Source organism: Papaver somniferum, chromosome 1, assembly GCF_003573695.1.
Source record: "Papaver somniferum cultivar HN1 chromosome 1, ASM357369v1, whole genome shotgun sequence".
Classification (NCBI taxonomy): Eukaryota; Viridiplantae; Streptophyta; class Magnoliopsida; order Ranunculales; family Papaveraceae; genus Papaver; species Papaver somniferum.
In genome coordinates, this window is record NC_039358.1 from 22,225,256 (window position 1) to 22,246,207 (window position 20,952).

A 20,952-nucleotide genomic window follows, 5' to 3' on the forward strand; every position below is an offset into this window, starting at 1 on the left:
AATTAAGATATTGTATTGAAATATCAAGAAATAATACATAAATTATACTATCTAATTCTTCTTTTTTCTATTGCTTTCCCATTTCATCTACTATATTTGTTTTAAAATAAATAAATAAATCATATGCTGATTTTATTTATTATTTCCCGTCTAGCAAGTTTTTTCATTTTCGGCAAAAAACTATCAACAAAAATCGTCGTTTAATATACAAGTCTATTGTATTATACAACAGGTCTACGCAATCATATTTATCACCTTATCCATCGTTAGTAGAATGTCACATGAACCTACACGTTGTAAAGACGGGTCGGAATCACTCGGCTTTCGTTTGCCAAGTCGAGTCCATAGCACAGCCAGGGACAGAGCCTGCATAGAAGGGAGTACGCTTTCACGGCCAACCCAGCTGGCTCTAAAGCTTAATTTGGACTCAATTACATATTTAAATTGTATTTACAAGTACAATTTTGCTTCTTAACACCCTTAAAAAAAATTGCTTCCCAAAACAAATTTTTTGTGCCCCATCTTAGAAATTTTGGTTCCGAGGCCCTGAGCATAGCCGTCGCTTTATTTCTTTTCTTGTGTATATTTTATTATTTTTTGTTTAAAAAAAATCAACCCAAAATCTGCACATCTCTCCGTAGTTTTATTTGTGATAAAAAGACATGAGGAAGCGCAATAAGTATGTGCCAAAGTCTAATTGTATTACATAATACTAGATGGCCGTATGCGGTGAAGGCCAACGAATATTTTAAGCAAGCAATGCAGAACTTACAGATTGTCAGATTGCAGATGAACGAAAAGAATTGTTAATCTTTTCATTAAAAAACCAACATGCAAAGTCGAGTCTCTTAACGATTTGATTAAATGATAACATGCATAATCTTATCATATTTTAACATGCAATTTATGCAGTGAGTCATATAACAAAAACTAAATTTAAAATTCCAAAGAGACTAATTTGTGGTGGGAGTAGTCGCTTGGGGAAAATAAATTGGACCGAAATGTTCATGGATAAATGGCTGGATTCAGTAAAAGTATGGTCAGGAAAGTCCGTCATCTTCATCTTTTTTTTCTTTTTTTGTTGTAATTCAGATGATGTTATGTAATTTGAAATTTCAAATCTCTTGAAATTGAACCACCTAGAAGCTAAAATCAATTAATAGTTCTTATAGTTGCAATAAAGTGAAGTAAATGTGTCTTTTATTAACTCTTTTCAATGGACTATCACAATTCATAATTAATTAATTTTTATTTTCAATAAAAACAATACTGAAATTGACGGATTTCGATTGTTATAATGGACTTGTTCAATTATTTTGAACTAATGATTTGTTTCTTTGACTTATTTGAATAAAATTACAAATCGATTTGTTCAATTATCTCAAGTTTAATCCCTATATAGAATTGTTAGTAAAAAAAAATGTTGATTTTAATTTTGTTGCGCATTTATTGCGACGTAAATGAGAATAATTTTTCAAACTATTGAAAGCTTTCCTAAATACGAGTCTAACAATGTTTTTGAATGTCAACTCACTTAAATTTCAGGTAGTCCTACCAGTACAAAAGCTTTTGAAATTAAATGAACCTCTCCATACTAAACACTGCACAAGCAACAAAGACATTTTACATTCCGAAACACGCAAATTTTACTTGATCAATGTTATCAATACGAGCATTCGTCATTACATTATATACAAAATAAATTACCTATTAGTTATTAACTTTCGTGTGATCAACTATAATTGTTAATAAAAATCCAATATACACTTTATAAGAGCATCCACAGTCATGGAGTCGACCAAATGCCAAATAGCAGACCAAAAGCTAAAAAAAATTGGCATTTTACACTGAGCAACCACAGTCGTGGAAGACTATTTTTAGTCAGGCGGAAGTATAACAAACGCCCCAGTTCAGGCGCACTTTTAATGACCGTCCCAGTTCAGGCGCGCTTTTAATGACCGTCTCATTCAGGCGCATTTTTAATGTCCGCCTCATTCAGGCGCACTTTTAATGACCGTCTGATATCAGGCGCATTTTTAATGTGCGCCTGATTCAGGCGCACTTTTAATGTCCGTCTAATTCAGGCGCACTTTTAATGATCGCCTGATTTCAGGCGCACTTTCAATGACCGCCTGATTCAGGCGCACTTTTAATGACCGCCTGATTAGTGAATTTACATAAATATTAGCCACTAATCTTCTTCTAATAACGTATTAGCCCACTAATCTTCTTCTAATAACGTATTAGCCCACTAAACGAGTGAATATACCAACGTCCCATTGGGGCGTACATTAAAGCAACGTCCCATTGGGACGTAAAATATACCAACGTCCCATTGGGGCGTACAATATAACTACGTCTGTGTTGGGGCGTATGTATTACATGCGTTTGGTTAGGCGGAGTTTATAGATGCGCCTGATTCATACGTTAATTATACTTCCGTCTGATTTCAAACGGTCACTAAAATCTCGTCTTCTTTCTACGCTATTAATACTTCCGTCCCACTATATTTCGTTTAGTCTGGGTTAACGACCACATTTGGTCTCAAACCCTAATTTTGGCGATCAAATTTGGGTTTGGTCCCTTCCGTTGCGGCATATTTTGAGACCAAATTTGAGTTTAGTCCCCAAATTTGGCCGTGACTGTGGTTGCTCTAAGAGTGTAAAATTTCTTGTTTATCTCAAATTATATAAGAAATCTTTGGTTTATCACTACATGTGAAACCCTCGATAATAATTACAAGTATTAGATCCAAGAATTACTTTGAAGATTAAACAAGATATTTCTAAGAAAATCTAGGTACTAGATGAAAAATAGCAAGAAGGTAGTATCGGTGGCGATGATACTCGTAAGAGTAAGATGGTGGTAATGGTGCTCATGTTGAATTAAGGCATGTTACTGTGAAATTGAATCGTAGATGAGTGTCAAGGAGTGAGAATATACCGACAGGGTTTAGCCAAATTTTGTTTTATAAGATCTTTGAAAGGATATGAATGAGTCGGCAGGTATCAACAACTAAAACTTTTAGTCGCGTGCTGGGATTCTGCCGATGGTTTAAACCGTCACCCACCATCTAACCCAACCATGTCAGGGTTCAGCTAATATCTTAGCTTCCGAACCTACTTGTCATGAGGAAAAGTCCGAGTCAGATTCAGTTTAAGGAGGTCGGGTTCAAATGGGGTCTAGGTTGGGTCAGTTGATCCCTATCGATAATAATGGATAGGGTCTGCTTCTATTGTCGCTCCATTATGAAAGAGCATTGCTCGGTTGAGCTTACAAACGCTGGTATATCAAGTATGAAATCGTTAAATTCAAATACCAAAATCGATGATCATAGATGGAAACTTTACCATTATGTATAAGCCAACCTCCATCATTTATGTTATATTTAGTTAGTAAAGATTTAAGACGAAAAAGGTAGCAGAGATATAGGACAAATATTATCGATTTTAGTTATCCTGAAGACCGAAGACTTGAGAACTGAAGAACACGTTGAAATATTTATTAAGAGCTCCATCATCAATGAAGTTAATAACATGAAGATTGATTATCCTTCTTATATACCTATTTATCTATCTATTAATGAATTAATTACTTTTGGGACCGATACCTATAATGGCAACTTTACGCTTTTTTGTATATTCCTGGAGAGAATTTGAGTCTATACTTTAGTGAGATTAATGACTTTGACCATTGACTTTTCCAAAAGCGTCGAAGGAATAATAACATAAGTTGTGATTTGCAATTTTCTGTGTTGTTCGAAACCAAGTTGGCCTACTATTGGACAATGGTTTATAAAAAATTTAGTTTTGAAACTAATCCAAAAAAATGTGACCAGATGTTATATTTGTCATATTTCGGATATTTCCTTCGACATTCAAGGTTAACTTTCTCACACGTTTTTACAAGCCAAAATTGACTACTTTAAAAATGTTTATTAATTTTCATCTTTTCGAAAAGTTGTGTTTCATCATGTTAAGACAAGACTGTAATATGGGTAAGTTAGTCATAATTAATTCTAGCTATTATGTTTTGAAAAAGCGTGAGTCTAAAAACCATACCCAACAATTCGTTCGGAAATCTGAATAGACAAACTCCAATATACTTTCAAGAGAATCAACTAGACAGTTAGACTCAATCTATAGAAAAGTATATCAAAGAGTTTTGTATCTCTATCTCTTAATTCAATCTGCAATCAGCAAATAGGAATTTGTGAGCCCGATTGAATATAAGAGAAGTAACTTGAACGGTACCAAAGACCAATGTTCAAGGATCAATCAATTGCAATCAACAACCAAAGGTTGGATTTTCCAATTGATCGATTCAACGCACAATCTGTGATATTTCAATTATATAAAAAAATATAATGTGGAAAAGAAATAACACAGACACCAGAAGTTTTGTTAACGAGGAAACCGCAAATGCAGAAAACTGATGAGTGCGAAAAAGTGCATGATTCTATATATTTTTCTTGGCATTTAACTCATCTTTTGTGCATTAAATCTACATTTTATCCCATATTCTGTATTTTCCTTGTTTTCAAGAATAAATATTTTTATTAATTAATTTTGCATTTTTAGGTAATAAATAAAGACTAGATGAGTTGCGGAGCGAAAAGTGCAAAGACACGGAGAAAGCCGGCGGAAACTCTAGAGGAAAAGAAGTGCAGAATGCGGTATGGAAGACTCAAGGATGAAAATGGGCTCACAAAGGAAGAAATTGTTCTTAAAGAAGAAGTGGGCTCAAGATTGTTTAAGCCCAAACCCATTTTCTAAGCCTAAAATCAATACCCAAACCCGTTTCTCTCCTTCACCGTCAGATTGAATCCATTCCATCATCCAACGGTCGCTCCATCAGAGTCCATCGAGTTTTGATGTTCCTGTCTAACACTATAGCACCTAACTCCATCTCAGACCGTCAGTTTTGATGTATCCCAGATCCAAAGGTCGATTCATATCCATTTCCATCGAGTCGTTGGATCATTCTTTCATCTTTTTATCCTACGCCTTTCACCATCCAAACATCAAGACTTGATGAGTCTGCTCAACACCCAAGAACCCAAATCTATTAACCCAACCAAACACCCCCTACTCCAAAAATATCGAACCCATCTTTTTCTCCTCCCTTCTCTGCACAGCGACGCTGTCGCCTCCGACACCAACTCCATCTCAACCACCACAACCACCAACACGAGTTCTCATATCAGCCAACAACTACACCCCATCATTCTCCTATCCCCTAGCCACTCATTACATCAACCCCTCAACCTATTCTTCCCACTGAAACCCTAGTTTTAGGGGTTGATGAAATTAGTGAGCTAGAAAGGCAATTGAAGGTGTGGGAAGCATCAGGAGACCATAAGGAAGCATGGGTCGACGTACTCAAGAGTTTTCAGAGATTAGGTGAGGGCTAATTAAATTTTTGATAAAACCCTAATTTTGGATTTTTGGAGATTTTATGTTTTAATGATTGTATGTATGAATTTGAAGTATGGGTGAGAGCTACTGAGTGAATTCAGAGAATTAGGTGAGGTTAATTTGTATTTTTTTACAAACCCTAATTTTGCTGATTTGGGGGAATTTTGGGGTTTGAACTGTATGTATAAATAGGGGATTTTGGGTGTTGTAGAAAGTATGCCTGGACTAGCCAGTGCACCACCAAGAGGAATGGACTAGCCAGTTCCTCAATTGTTTATGTTCTGTTTTTGCTTCACTTTCAAATTCAGTTTTATTTTCACATATTCATCATGTTTTAATTTATCACTTGCTAAGGTTGAGATGAAGCTTCCATGCTCATGCTAGTTGGTTAATGTGTAGACAATGTTCTTGTGTTCTGAAACTGTGTAGGACAATTATAATTTAAGCATTTCATCACATTGCTCTCACATTGTATGTCAAGCATACATTGTAGTTAGGATAACCCTGTGATTGATGGTGCTGCAGCTCATGATTAATGTTTGTTGTTCAAACCTTAGACTAGTTGTGCTCTAATCAGACAGTTAGTGCTATGGAAGAACATTTTAGCTGTAATTAGATTATCCTTTAGGAAGGTTTAATCATCTAAGTGGCTTATCTGCGGGTAGTTGCAGTGTGAGAGCCCCAATTACTACAAGGACTAGACTTAACTTAGTGACCCTAAATCCTTCTCTTAAAACCACCTCTTTGATAAGCAGCGGGCTCGAACCTCCACTGCTATCTAGATAGTTAGCTGAGGCTAAAATCTCACTAATATCTAAACAAGGGGCAAGAACATGAGTTAGCATTGAAAATTGACTTAGCATAGGTTAGAGGTGGAATCAAAAGCCTTAGTGATTAAGCCTAAAGTCACTGTTTCTTTCCCTCACTGCCTCACTGCAACTGTTTTACTTTGTTTCTTTGGCTCTTTACTTCACTGCCTTAGGCTCATTTCCTTTGTCCCTTTGCTTCACTGTCACTAGCTCAGAACTATCTAGGAAACTTCAACTCACACACACCTTGTCTCTGTGGATCGACCCGTATTTGCATTGTTCTACACCTCGACACCGTGCACTTGCGGTTATAATTTGTAGGACCTTTTATAAGCCTACCAAGTTTTTGGCGTCGTTGCCGGGGACTTGGCGCTGTGTGTTGATTTGTTCTTTGCTGTTTTTTTGCATTCACTTTCATCTTCATATTTGCATCATAGTTCATTGCATTTGCATCTTTCCCTGCATTGCATACTCATTTGCATATTGTTCACTTACATTCCTGCATCATAGCTTGCATCTTTACTCACTTTCTGCTTTGAGCCAGCAGGTACCTGCCTATCCTGCTGCTTTTGCTGTGGAGCTGCTGCTGCTGCTGCTCCTGTGCTTGTTGTACTCCTGCTCTCCTGCTGAGCTGCTGTGCTTGTACTGCTGTGGTGCTCCTGCTTGTGCCAGGCCAAGACTGCTGCTGAGCTGTTGTGGCCCATGTTGTTGCCTGTTGCTGCTAACTGCTGCTGCCTTCTGCACCTGTTGCTCTGCTGTGGCCCTGTGAACCTGCAAAGCCTGCTGTTGTGTTGTTGCTGCTGCTGCTGATCTGCTCCTGCTGCTAGGCCTGAAGTGGTGCTGCTGCCATTCATAAGCCAAGTCCAACTGGGCCTCAACAAAGACAAAAGCTTAGGATGATCCAAAGCCCAACTGGGTTTTGCAACCAAACTGAGCAGCTGGGCTGTGCTTAAGCAAGTAAGCCTAAACCCATTAAGAGAACCCAAACTGTGGGCTTCCATTTTTCTTGTGGGCTTGTAATATTAAACCCAACATTTGGGCTTATATTTTCTGTTGGGTTTGTAATTAATTTCTTTTGGGCTTGTTTGTTTAATTTCTTGTGGGCTTGTGGTTTTAGATTGATTTGGGCCTGTTGTTTTAATTAAAGAAAATTGAACTTTTGAAAGCCCAGTTGGGCCTCATATTTTAGTTAGTAGCTAGCCAAAGCCCAACTAAATTTCTGGGACTGTGGGCTTAACATCCATTTGAAAACTAAACATTTACACTGTGGGCTTGACCCAAAAACAGAAAACGTTTTCAAAGCCCAGTTGGGCCTCGACCTTTGGCTATTTAAGAGCCCAAATTTCAAATTGTTACCTGGGCTTGTTTCTGAACTGTGGGCTTGAACCAAAGTTCAAGTGGGCCAAAATTTCAAAATTCCAAAAACCAACAGTGAGCTTTACTCACCAGCAGTGGGCCTGTTTTTCAAAAACGTAGCTGGGCTTCGCAAAACCCAACAGTGGGCTTGGTCTCCTTATCCCATTAAAAACCAAATGTTTTTCTCCCATAAAAACCAAAGTTTTCCAAATGTTTCCCTAAAAACCAAAATTTTTCTTTTTCCCATCAAAACCAAATGTCTTCCGACAAAACCAAATTTTTCCCAAAAAGTCCAATCCCATTAAAAACCAAATTTTCTTGTATAAAATCTAGTAGATAGTTTCTTAGTTAAATCTTTTGTATCTTTTGTTTCTTTTGTATATATAGTGCTAATCCAATATGATCTCGGCTAAAAAAATGTTGGATTGCCTTGAATAACGGAGTTCTAATCTTGCTTTCGCCGAAATCGGGTATTCTCTTTCCTTTTTCTCTACTCAGCATAATCCTCTCCATATGTTGTATTATAATTCTTTACATCTTTTGAAACATTGAGGACAATGTTTAGTTTAGGTTTGGGGGTGAAAAGTAGATACTTTGATAATATGCCATAATTGAAAACAAGAACTCCTTCTTTTTGAAAAATTTAAAAATTCCAAAAAATAATTAAAAAAATAATTAAAAAATTAAAAAAATCATAAAAATGGAGCTCATTTACCTTGAAATGTTGACTCTTGTGCAAATATGTATTTTTATTAGGAGTCTTAGTCTAGATATTTAGGCACCCTGATTCTAGCACAATTCACATAGTGATAAGAAACTTGCACGCGCACGATCTACCAATACATGTATAGCCTCATCCTTGAGGTGTTCTATCGGAAGTTTTAGTTGCCAATCACTTTAGAATACTGAACGAAACTTGACTAGCTTGTTCTTTGGTTGGTTGGGATAGAAGGTGGAGGTTACATTAAGAAAGACAACCATCGAATTTAACTGGGTGCATCAAAAAGGGCTACCTCTTGCAAAGTGTCATGTAATTTTTTGTTTCTTTTTGTTTTGTATCAAAAGTGTTAGCAAGTGTTAAAAAAAAAAAAATCAAGTATTTATCAATTCCATCCTCTCTTGTGCCAAAAATAAAAGAGAGTAGTCAATGTAAATAAGAGTCATGTAAAGAGTTATCTTTTTGTTGTAAATAGTCTTGTAATAAGCAAGGAGGGTGCAGCCATCGATGTATAACGCGGGTAAACTGAAATACCTCCAACTCATTCACAATTCTCGTAAAGTCCGGACAGCTAGCTAGATTTCGACCTTGGTTCTTAGCCTGAGAAACTATCTCTTGGTGATTAGTAGTCATAACATCCGATCTTTCTTTACACATGTGTAGATACACTTTACACTCTTATCACATGTCTTTATTTGTTATCAGTGCTAGGATTGTGCCTTTGATAGCTAGATTGACATCTCCATTCTAAGCTGTGAGCTTAAACTGACTTGCACATGTCACATTTGATGGAATATGAGCTTATATTTTGTCCTAGAACTTTGTAGGTACGTTCTAAGCAAACCTTCACGAGACTTCACTCGTCCACTAGGGACACTTAGTGGTTTAAAAGGCTTAGTGCATACGCTAAATGCATTCGAGAGACCAGCGATAGTGGTATAGGTAGGATTTCCTTAGTTTTGTTTTACTTCAGGACAAGTAAAATTCAGGTTTGAGGGTATTTGATGAGTGCGAAAAAGTGCATGATTCTATATATTTTTCTTGGCATTTAACTCATCTTTTGTGCATTAAATCTACATTTTATCCCATATTCTGTATTTTCCTTGTTTTCAAGAATAAATATTTTTATTAATTAATTTTGCATTTTTAGGTAATAAATAAAGACTAGATGAGTTGCGGAGCGAAAAGTGCAAAGACACGGAGAAAGCCGGCGGAAACTCTAGAGGAAAAGAAGTGCAGAATGCGGTATGGAAGACTCAAGGATGAAAATGGGCTCACAAAGGAAGAAATTGTTCTTAAAGAAGAAGTGGGCTCAAGATTGTTTAAGCCCAAACCCATTTTCTAAGCCTAAAATCAATACCCAAACCCGTTTCTCTCCTTCACCGTCAGATTGAATCCATTCCATCATCCAACGGTCGCTCCATCAGAGTCCATCGAGTTTTGATGTTCCTGTCTAACACTATAGCACCTAACTCCATCTCAGACCGTCAGTTTTGATGTATCCCAGATCCAAAGGTCGATTCATATCCATTTCCATCGAGTCGTTGGATCATTCTTTCATCTTTTCATCCTACGCCTTTCACCATCCAAACATCAAGACTTGATGAGTCTGCTCAACACCCAAGAACCCAAATCTATTAACCCAACCAAACACCCCCTACTCCAAAAATATCGAACCCATCTTCTTCTCCTCCCTTCTCTGCACAGCGACGCTGTCGCCTCCGACACCAACTCCATCTCAACCACCACAACCACCAACACGAGTTCTCATATCAGCCAACAACTACACCCCATCATTCTCCTATCCCCTAGCCACTCATTACATCAACCCCTCAACCTATTCTTCCCACTGAAACCCTAGTTTTAGGGGTTGATGAAATTAGTGAGCTAGAAAGGCAATTGAAGGTGTGGGAAGCATCAGGAGACCATAAGGAAGCATGGGTCGACGTACTCAAGAGTTTTCAGAGATTAGGTGAGGGCTAATTAAATTTTTGATAAAACCCTAATTTTGGATTTTTGGGGATTTTATGTTTTAATGATTGTATGTATGAATTGGAAGTATGGGTGAGAGCTACTGAGTGAATTCAGAGAATTAGGTGAGGTTAATTTGTATTTTTTTACAAACCCTAATTTTGCTGATTTGGGGGAATTTTGGGGTTTGAACTGTATGTATAAATAGGGGATTTTGGGTGTTGTAGAAAGTATGCCTGGACTAGCCAGTGCACCACCAAGAGGACTGGACTAGCCAGTTCCTCAATTGTTCATGTTCTTTTTTTGCTTCACTTTCAAATTCAGTTTTATTTTCACATATTCATCATGTTTTAATTTATCACTTGCTAAGGTTGAGATGAAGCTTCCATGCTCATGCTAGTTGGTTAATGTGTAGACAATGTTCTTGTGTTCTGAAACTGTGTAGGACAGTTATAATTTAAGCATTTCATCACATTGCTCTCACATTGTATGTCAAGCATACATTGTAGTTAGGATAACCCTGTGATTGATGGTGCTGCAGCTCATGATTAATGTTTATTGTTCAAACCTTAGACTAGTTGTGCTCTAATCAGACAGTTAGTGCTATGGAAGAACATTTTAGCTGTAATTAGATTATCCTTTAGGAAGGTTTAATCATATAAGTGGCTTATCTGCGGGTAGTTGCAGTGTGAGAGCCCCAATTACTACAAGGACTAGACTTAACTTAGTGACCCTAAATCCTTCTCTTAAAACCACCTCTTTGATAAGCAGCAGGCTCGAACCTCCACTGCTATCTAGATAGTTAGCTGAGGCTAGAATCTCACTAATATCTAAACAAGGGGCAAGAACATGAGTTAGCATTGAAAATTGACTTAGCATAGGTTAGAGGTGGAATCAAAAGCCTTAGTGATTAAGCCTAAAGTTATTGTTTCTTTCCCTCACTGCCTCACTGCCTCACTGCAACTGTTTTACTTTGTTTCTTTGGCTCTTTACTTCACTGCCTTAGGCTCATTGCCTTTGTCCCTTTGCTTCACTGTCACTAGCTCAGAACTATCTAGGAAACTTCAACTCACACACACCTTGTCTCTGTGGATCGACCCGTATTTGCATTGTTCTACACCTCGACACCGTGCACTTGCGGTTATAATTTGTAGGACCTTTTAGAAGCCTACCAAAAACCCCCGGGACCTAGTCCATATTTGAACACCACACTGTATTAAGCCGCTACAGACACTGGCCTACTACCAATGAACTTCGGATTGGACTGTAGTTGAACCCTAATCAATCTCACACTGATTCAAGGTACAGTTGTGCTCCTTACGTCTGTGATCCTAGCAGGATACTACGCACTTGATTACCTTAGCTGATCTCACCCACAACTAGGAGTTTTGGCGACCCAAAGTCGAAGACCTGATAAACAAATCTGTCTCACACGGAAAAGTCTATAGGAATAGATAAATCTGTCTCCCACAGAAATACCTATGAGTTTTGTTCCGTCTTTTGATAAACCAAGGTGAAAAGAAACCAATTGATATACCAGACTTATATTCCCGAAGAACAACCTAGAAATATCAATCACCTCACAATAATCTTAATCGTATGTGTTGATGGGGAAAAACGATTTGCGGTTTTTTTTTTGGAATGGAGAGACGACCGTGTGACGGAGGCTCCTCAATCGAGCAAACTGCCTAACCTCAAACAGATGCACTGCACGGGAGTGCTTTGAGTTCGAGAGATCAATCTGTAGGACTCCGGCCTAAACCAAGACAATGGCCGTTCCAGAGTCAATTCGGTCACAAAGAGGGAAGAGGGTTGATCTGTAGGAGGGAAGGTGAGAAGTGTGTGAGATCAATGATGATCAAGGATTGTGAATGTGTTTAAGGTTTAGGCAAGTTTTTTGTGAACTGTTGAGTTCGAATAAGCTATGGTCGATTGATGGAATTCTTGAGAGTGATTGCTCGAAAAAATGTCTTGTATCAATTGTGGATTCAATGACTTATTTATATTGATAGAATAGTAGACACATTGATCTCCAGTAAGTGTGACAGTTGCTCGAGTGAAAGAGTGGGAAAGTGAGAAATCGTGGTTTAACCAGTTCCAGGTCGTGCGGAGACTTGGTTTATTTTCCACCAACTACTTTGCTAACTCCCTCAACTGCTTGCACGTCTTACTTACATTTCTCATCGTGGATGAACACACGTGTTGTAGGCCGCCAGACCAAAACCCTATTTGATATCCCCATGTGACGTGATTGATGTCTCACGAGCGTGGAGTCTGCAAAGCATACATTTATTTAATTAGTCATTCGTTGATGATTAGACGATGGGTTTACGTATTTTTCAGTCGAGCAAGATTGCTGAGTGCTCTAGGATTCATGAATTGAACATGTCTGCTGGGACGTATAGTTCAATGATGTTAATATTGTTCGTCTGAGCAAATATTATCCGGTGAATTGTTGAATATTGATAGTTGAATCAGTGCTCGAGCATTGGTAAATTACTGAATATTGATAGCCGGATCAATATTCGAGCAATTGAGCAAGTATTGCTCATTCGATAAATTACTGAATATTGATAGTTAGATCAATATTCGAACAATTGAGAAAGTATTGCTCAGTCGATAAATTACTGAATATTTATAGTTTGATCAATATTCGAACAATTGAGTAAGTATTGTGCATTCGATAATTTACTGAATATTGATAGCTGGATCAATATTCGAGCAATTGAGAAAGTATTGCTCATTCGATGAATTATTGGTAGCGTGACCAAATAATATATTAATTAAAATATTGTTAGTTGGACCAAATATTGTATAGTTAATTCAGACGTTGATTGCTGGATCAACATAAAATTATTAATGTTTAAATTTTCTCAGAATTATGATTTACTCAAAAATGGGTCATTGAGTGAAGAAGGGACCGACCACGTGGGATGATGGTCGACCATGTAGCGCCTAAGCGTGCACCAAAGTCCTTTATTGACAGTTGGTGAAAGAACGATCAAACGCTGGTTTAATCATTTATTAGAATAGTGCTCGTGTGAGCGTTAGGTAATAAAACCTAGTTATGGAGAGATGAGAGACCGACCAAGAGGGCATGAAACCGACCCTTGGTGGTCGTGTGAAAATTATGAAAATATGTGGGACCGGCTCATTGTAAGCCTCAGGGCCGGCCTTACTCGGTCAAGGCAGCATGACCGTGTCACCATATTGTTTGTGTCTCAGTCGTGAGAGTTTTGGTATTTTTTGGTGAGCGTTTGAGCAATATTTTGGATTTTTAGAAGAGTTTGATCTTGACTGAAACTCTCAATTTTGCTCGAATGAGCGAGCAGAACTTCGCTCGTGTGGTGGGCCCGGAGATGGGTGAAAATTAAGCGAAATGAAACGCGGGCCTACAGTAATACCGCAAGTGCACGGTCGTCGGTTGTAGCTAGTGCAAGTACGGGTCGATCCACAGAGACTGGGTGTGTTTTGTAGTGTTTAGCTATTTGGGCTCTAAATTGCTAATGGGCTTAGTTGGTTTGTTTGGATTAACTGTGAACTTATGGGCTTTTGGTCTTTCGAGTTGCACTGGGCTTTGGGCTAACAGTGAACTGAACTTGGGCTCAACAGTTCAACTGTGAATTGGGCTCAGTGTCTTTTGATGTGAACTGGGCTTTGGATTCAGTCAAGGATCTGGGCCTTTAGGCCTTTATGAAATGGGCTTCAGTTTGTACAAACAATGGACAGTGGGCTTAGAACTTAACCAGCTGCAGCAACAGCAACTGCAGCAACAGCAGCAACAGGGAAAAGGCAGCAGCAGTGGAGCAACAGCAGACAACAGCAGCAACAGCTGCAGTAGCAGAAGCAGTGCACAGCACAAGGCAAAGATGGAAGCAGCAGCAGTACTGCAGGGCAGAGGCAAGTGCACAGCAGTTTGCAAGGCAGTGGCCAAAGCACTGAGTAGCAGGGTAGGGAGGAGGAAGAAAAACAGTGGCCAATGGCCAAAGATGGAAGCAAACCAGAGAACAAAAGAATGGCAAAAACAGCAAAGATTAAACAGACTAAAAACTAAACAGCAAAGAACTAAACAACAATCAGAGAATAGTGCAAGTGAACCAAGGCCTAAGCCAAGGGCAGGGGAGATGGTGAAACTGAAATGGTGACAATGCAAGGCCAAGGGAAGAATACAGGCAAACAAATAGAATGGGAAGAGAATTAGCTTGCTAAGAGCACTAATTTCTCCCAATGCTCAATCAACACAATGCATCCTAAGCATACAAAAATGGAATGGCAAGATAATCAGCTTGCTATGAGCACTGATTTCTTCCATTACTCAATCAATTCAGTGCTTCAAAGGCTTCTATCCTAGCATTCCATCACTTCACAGTGCACAAACTTAACACTAAACATTTACAGTGAATTAACATGACACTAACATGACATTAACAATGAACACAAACATCAACAGGAACATCACACATTAACAGGACACATGTAACAGGAACAACAATTTTAACAGGAGCACATTTAACAGGAGACAAACAGGATATGAAAAATATTAACCTAAACATGAACCCTAAACAGAACACTAAACTGGACACTTAAACAGAACAAGAGCAGGAATTACAGTGAGCAAAACATAAGAAGAATAGGAACAGTAAGCATTAAACATCAAGTAACAGGACATGGTATTCAGAAATTAAACAGGTCATGGAATTATAAAAACAGCAAATATTAAACAGAAATATAACAACAAGAATTAAACAGCACAAAATAACAGAATTGAGAACAAATTAAACATAACCCTAAAGATTTAAATTGATTTGAAGTTGAAATTGAAAATTAAAAGTGAACCTAACCCAAATTGGGTGGTTACTTGGCTAGTCCAAGAACACCCTTAAATTGCTCTACACACTCTCTATTTATAACATACAAAATACCCAATTTTTGTGAACCCTAATTTTGAAATTAGGGTTTTGAAAATCCGAAATTTACTCACCAAATCCGCTGAATTGGTGGTGACCCATGCCTCTTCTCTTCTCTCTCGATCCTTCTCTGCCCTCAATTTCAATCTATAGCCTCATCTATCTCATCAACTCTTCACGCCTAGGGTTCCAGCGAGAAAGAGGGGTGATGGGATGATGTAATAGATGGCTAGAGAGTAGGGGGATGTATAGGTGATTGAGACAGAGGAGTTGGTGGTAGAAATGGTGGTGACAGGAGCGATGGATGATGGAAGTAGCAGGTGAGGTATGGTGGTGGTGGTAGTTTCTCTGCAGAGGGATGGAGAAGAAGGAGGAAGTCGATAGAATGGGAAGAAGGGGCTGTTTGGCTAGGTCATAGGGTTCGGTCACTATGGTGTGTATCGAGATCATCGAGTTCGATGTTCGGCGAAGCTGAGCGGTGGATGGTGGAATTTGGAAGGAATCGAACGGCGTCAAGGATACTGGATTAAGCGACCGTTGGATTGCGAGATACAACGAATTTAACGGCACCAGATGGAGTTAGGTGCTGTAGTGTGAAGCAGGATCTTCAGACCTCGATGCACTGACGATGCTGCGACCATTGGATATAGATGGATCCAATCTGACGGCTACAGGAGAATGGGCTTTGGGTCTTGTTATTTGGCTTGGGAGATAAGTTGGGCTTGGGATAATTCTGAGCCCATTTCTTCTTGTGAGAACAATCTCTTCCTTGTTAAGCCCATTGCTAGCCTTTTGGTCTTGTGCACAACATTCTTCGCGGCTTCCTTGCGTAATTTCTCCCGGCTTTTCACTACTTTTCTGCTCTTTTCCGCTCTGCTATTCATCCAAACTTTATTTATTACCTAAAAATGCAAAATTAAGTAAGAAAAATATTTATTCTTGAGAACAATGAAAATACAGAATATGGGATAAAATGTAGAATTAATGCACAAAAGATGAGTTAAAATGCCAACAAAAAGGGATAAATATATACATTATTTGGCACTCATCAAATACCCCCAAACCTGAATTTTACTTGTCCTCAAGTAAAACAAAACTAAGGAAATCCTAACTATACCACTGTCGATGGTCTCTCGAATGCATTTAGCGTATGCACTAAGCCTTTTAAACCACTAAGTGTCCCTAGTGGACGAGTTGAAGTCTCGTGAAGGTTTGCTTAGAACGTACCTACAAAGTTCTAGGTCAAAATATAAGCTCATATTCCATCAAATGTGACATGTGCAAAACAGTTTAAGCTCACAGCAAAATGGAGATGTCAATCTAGCTATCAAAGGCACAATCCTAGCACTGATAACAAAAAAAGACATGTGATAAGAGTGTAAAGTGTATCTACACATGTGTAAAGAAAGATCTGAAGTTATGACTACTAATCACCAAGAGATAGTTTCTCAGGCTAAGAACCAAGGTCGAAATCTAGCTAGCTGTCCGGACTTTACGAGAATTGTGAATGAGTTGGAGGTATTTCACAATTACTCGCGTTGTACATCAATGGCATACACCCTCCTTGCTTATTACAATGAAACAACAAAATGACTCTTTACATGACTCTTATTTACATTGACTACTCTCTTTTTATTTTTGGAACAAGAGAGAATGGAATTGATAAATACTTGATTTTTTTTGTATTTTTCTGATAATTAATTTTTTTTTTTTCTGAGTATATACATCGTTTTTTTTTTTTTTTTTTTTTTTTATTTGGACATAAAAACATTTGATACATATACAAAAGGAAACAAAAGATTACATGACACTTTGCAAGAGGTAGCCCTTTTTGATGCACCCAGTTAAATTCGATGGTTGTCTTTCTTAATGTAACCTCCACCTTCTATCCCAACCAACCAAAGAACAAGCTAGTCAAGTTTCGTTCAGTATTCTAAAGTGATTGGCAATCGTAACTTCCTATCAAACACCTTGAAGATCGAGGCCATACATGTATTGGTAGATCGTGCGCGTGCAAATTTCTTATCACTATGTGAATTGTGCTAGAATCAGGGTGCCTAAATATCTAGACTAAGACTCCTAATAAAAATACATATTTGCACAAGAGTCAACATTTCAAGGTAAATGAGCTCCATTTTTTTTTTTTTTCAATTTTTTAATTTTTTTGAATTTTGATTTTTCAATTTTTTTTGGAATTTTTCAATTTTTTCAAAAAGAAGAGGAGTTCGTTTTCAATTATGGCTATTATCATGGTATCTACTCTATACCCCCAAACCTAAACTAAACATTGTCCTCAATGTTTCAAAATATGGAAAGAATTAAAATGCAACATATGGAAAGGGACATGCTGAGTAGAGTAAAAGGAGAGAGAATACCCGATTTCGGCGAAAGCAGAATTAAAACTCCGTTATTCAAGGCAAAAATCCAACATATTTCAGCCGAGATCATATTGGATTAGCAAAATATATACAAAAGGAACAAAAGGTTTTTAAAATTTTATCTACTGGATTATATACAAAAAATTCACCATACACTAACAATCTAAAGAGTTGAGGATCAACCCAAAAGAAAAAGTGTAGAGACATAAAAGTTTCAAAACACTAAAATTGGACTTAAATGGGAGTGAGAGTGAAAAACCGAATGAATCACCCCTAAACCTAAATTTCAACAGGTTTACTTTTAAGCACAAAATCTTTTAATTTTAGGGGTTCAGGATTCAAAAGGTCTAACTCATAATGGACTGTTTTCGGGATGGGCAAACATGCAATTTCCAACTGTGGCTCTTTAAAAGTGTTATATTTTGAAGCAAAATAGTCCAAGAGGACTTGGGAAGCACACAGTTCCAATCCTAGATTAGGAATTTTCAGAAAAATTGGTTTTACAATATGGTACAAACCAAATCTAGGTTGGGTGGAAGGCCATCAGATTGTGACTTAGGTAGAAGAATAGGCATCATTATCAATCAAATCAAAATCTCTAACTCATCTACACATGTCACATCATGCTCACAATCATCAATCAAATTGGCAAGATCACAATCAGAATTATCAACATCATCAACAGATTTATTCTCGTGTATCGGCACATCAGGGGAAACATCACATGGAATACTAGAAGAAATATCATGCATTAAGGTCGGGGCAGAGAAGCCTAATGTATTTGAACCCAAAGGTTCCATAACATTTTCAGTATAGACATGTTCTTCTAACATAACATCATAATCATCATCATCATCATGATAGGATTTTGCAATCTAGGATAATTTTCAATCCTAAGGTCGGAGCTATTACAAGAATAAAACTCTAATTCATGGGGACTCATATCATGTGGTGTTGTTCCTGTTTCCCTAACGGATTCCCATTGATGGGTTTTCTCTGCAATCTCGGCTAAAAAATTCCATGCATCATCCACAGATTTATCAATAAACTCACCATTACACATAGACTCAACCATGGTTCGAGATTTAAAGTCTAGTCCCTCATAGAGGATGACGACAAGTCTCCACTTCTCAATTCCATGGTGCGGACATTCACTCAACAAATCATTAAAACGTTCAAAATAGTGAAAAACAGTTTCCTCATCCAATTGGACAAAACAATTGATACTTTGACGAATAGCGATGGTCCTATGATGTGGAAAATTTTTTGGAAAAATTGATTAGTGAGTTGTTCCCAAGTGGTGATTGATTGTGGTCTCAAACCGTAAAACCATGTTTTGGCCCTTTCCTTTAAAGAAAATGTAAACAAACGCAATTTCAGAGAGTCTTCGGACATATGATCAGGTTGCATAGTCCGACAAATTTGTTCAAACTCTCTTACATGAGTATAGGGGTTCTCAGAATCGAACCCTCGAAATATAGGAAGTATTTGTATCATGCTTGCATTTATTTTAAAAGGGTTATTGGTTTGAGGTAATACAATACATGATAATGGAATTTTATTGACGGATACATGTATTCATGGAGAGCATGAGGTTGGCCCATTTTGAAAACACAAAGCCCACTATTTGGTTTTAATGGGTTTTTAAAAATTTGGTTTTGATGGGATATATTTGAAAAAGAAAATTTGGTTTTGGGGCGTAGAAATTTGGTTTTTTGGGCAAATTTTTTTTTTTTTTTTTTTTTTTTTTTTTTTGAAATAAAATTTGGTTTTTGAATGGGAGCAAGCCCACTGTGCAAGCCTCTAATGAAATGGAAGGAAGGCTGCGGCCCACGAAACACTAAGTTTTAATTTTGAAAGTTTAATTTGGCCCAGTTGGTTAAGGCCCGACGTTTGTTTTAAAACTTTGGTTTCGAGGTCCACTTTTGAGTGGAATACAAGTCCACAATCAGTTATAAGTTCAGCTGGGTTTAAACCCAGAATACAAAATACAAGTCCAATGGAAGAATTTAAACAAGCCCACACAAAATAAATACAAGCCCACAAATTAAACAACAAGCCCAAAAATAATTAATTACAAACCCAAAAGAAAAATAAAAAGCCCAAAAAAATTGGGTTAATTATTACAAGCCCACAATTAAAGAAATTTGGAAGCCCACAGGTTGGGTTCTCTCAATGGAATGGGTTTAGGCTTACCTTTTTAGCACAGCCCAGCTGCTCTGATATTGTTGCAAAAACCCAGTTGGGTTTTGGTTCTTTTCCTTGGTGGCGTCCCAGCAGAGGAAAAACAGGTTCAGAACAGCAGGTCCAACAGCAAATGAAGTGAAGCAGATGCAGATGCAAATGCTATGAAATGAAATACAAAATAGCTAAAGAAAACACAAGAAAAACACAGCACCAATCCCCGGCAGCGGCGCCAAAAACTTGGTGGGCCCGGAGATGGGTGAAAATTAAGCGAAATGAAACGCGGGCCTACAGTAATACCGCAAGTGCACGGTCGTCGGTTGTAGCTCGTGCAAGTATGGGTCGATCCACAGAGACTGGGTGTGTTTTGTAGTGTTTAGCTATTTGGGCTCTAAATTGCTAATGGGCTTAGTTGGTTTGTTTGGATTAACTGTGAACTTATGGGCTTTTGGTCTTTCGAGTTGCACTGGGATTTGGGCTAACAGTGAACTGAACTTGGGCTCAACAGTTCAACTGTGAATTGGGCTCAGTGTCTTTTGATGTGAACTGGGCTTTGGATTCAGTCAAGGATCTGGGCCTTTAGGCCGCCAAAAACTTGGTGGGCCCGGAGATGGGTGAAAATTAAGCGAAATGAAACGCGGGCCTACAGTAATACCGCAAGTGCACGGTCGTCGGTTGTAGCTCGTGCAAGTACGGGTCGATCCACAGAGACCGGGTGTGTTTTGTAGTGTTTAGCTATTTGGGCTCTAAATTGCTAATGGGCTTAGTTGGTTTGTTTGGATTAACTGTGAACTTATGGGCTTTTGGTCTTTCGAGTTGCACTGGGCTTTGGGCTAACAGTGAACTGAACTTGGGCTCAACAGTTCAACTGTGAATTGGGCTCAGTGTCTTTTGATGTGAACTGGGCTTTGGATTCAGTCAAGGATCTGGGCCTTTAGGCCTTTATGAAATGGGCTTCAGTTTGTACAAACAATGGACAGTGGGCTTAGAACTTAACCAGCTGCAGCAACAGCAACTGCAGCAACAGCAGCAACAGGGAAAAGGCAGCAGCAGTGGAGCAGCAGCAGACAACAGCAACAGCAGCTGCAGTAGCAGAAGCAGTGCACAGCACAAGGCAAAGATGGAAGCAGCAGCAGTACTGCAGGGCAGAGGCAAGTGCACAGCAGTTTGCAAGGCAGTGGCCAAAGCACTGAGTAGCAGGGTAGGGAGGAG